We start from the raw sequence: 1,222 nt of genomic DNA, 5'->3' as shown, positions 1-1,222 counted from the left end.
TCATATATGCCACATCCATGCCATACATTTAAGGGGCTATGATACCACTGGAACCGTCATAGCTTCCCCCAAAGAATGCTGGGAATTCTTTGTTTGTTAAGGGTGCTGACAGGAGACCCCTTCACAGAGCCCCAGTTCCCAGAGTGGCTTAACAGTCAATCCCTCTTCCCAAGGAACTCTGGGAATTGTAGCTCTGCGAGAGGAATAGGGACTCTCCTAACAACTCTCAGCACCCTTCGCAAACTACAATTCCCAGGATTCTTTGGGGGAAGCCACGACTGTTTCAAGGGACTGGATACTGCTTTAACTATCCGGAGTGGAAGTGGTGATGGGGGTGGGCCACCTCAAGCAGGGTGCAGGCGATGGGGGTGGTGTGGTGGAAGCAGCCCCCCCCACAAATCCCCCTGAGCCCTCTAAGCTAGCCTGTTGCTCTCAGGTGTAGTGGAGCACGTCGTCCTGATGTCAATGATTAAGCATGATTAGGGAGCTGCCTTATACGGTATCAAACCATTGGTCCACCTAACTCAGCACTGTCCACACCAACTGGCAGCAGCTCTCTGGGGTTTTCAAGCCGGAGTCTCTCACCGCCCTACCTGGAGATGCCGGAGACTGAACTTGGGACCTTCTGCACTCAAGGCAGGCGCTCTGTCACTGAGCGACGGCCCTTCCCCTGACTTGCTGGCACTGACCGGCAGCGGCTGTCCAGCGTTGCAGACAGGGATCTTTCCCGATTCGATTATGGCGATGCCGAGGATTGGACTCTGGACCTTTTGCATGCACAGTGTGCGCTCTGAGCTGTGCGCTTCCTCACCCAGGGAAGGAGGCTGGCTTTCTCCACCATGGGGCCTTCTCCATCCCTCCCAGCCTCTCTCTTGCTCGCTCGCTCCTGGTTTGACAGGCGCTCCTTTCCTGCCGTACTTCGAAACTGGAAAAGCAAACACCATCTCCTTGACCCTCCATTGTGAGCCCGTCAAGGAAATTCTCGCTTTGTTTCTTCCATGTGAAGCCGTCGTGACTCGTCGCGCTCCGCTAGGGACGCCGCCTCACCAAGGCCTGGCCTGTCAACAAAGCCTGTGGGCAGGTTGTACCCAAAAGGTGTTGCCCAACCGGGCCTCTGCGATGTAGAAAAGGGCCGGCAAAGCGGAGTTCCAGTTTCAGTGACAAGGGAGGGAGGGAGAGAGAAGTGTGGGGTATGGCTGGCTGTATCAATATCTACAAGTAG

This window comes from Rhineura floridana, chromosome 20 (genome assembly GCF_030035675.1).
Source record: "Rhineura floridana isolate rRhiFlo1 chromosome 20, rRhiFlo1.hap2, whole genome shotgun sequence".
NCBI classification, from domain to species: Eukaryota; Metazoa; Chordata; class Lepidosauria; order Squamata; family Rhineuridae; genus Rhineura; species Rhineura floridana.
The sequence above is the reverse complement of the archived record's forward strand: the minus strand, read 5'-3'. Positions refer to the sequence as shown.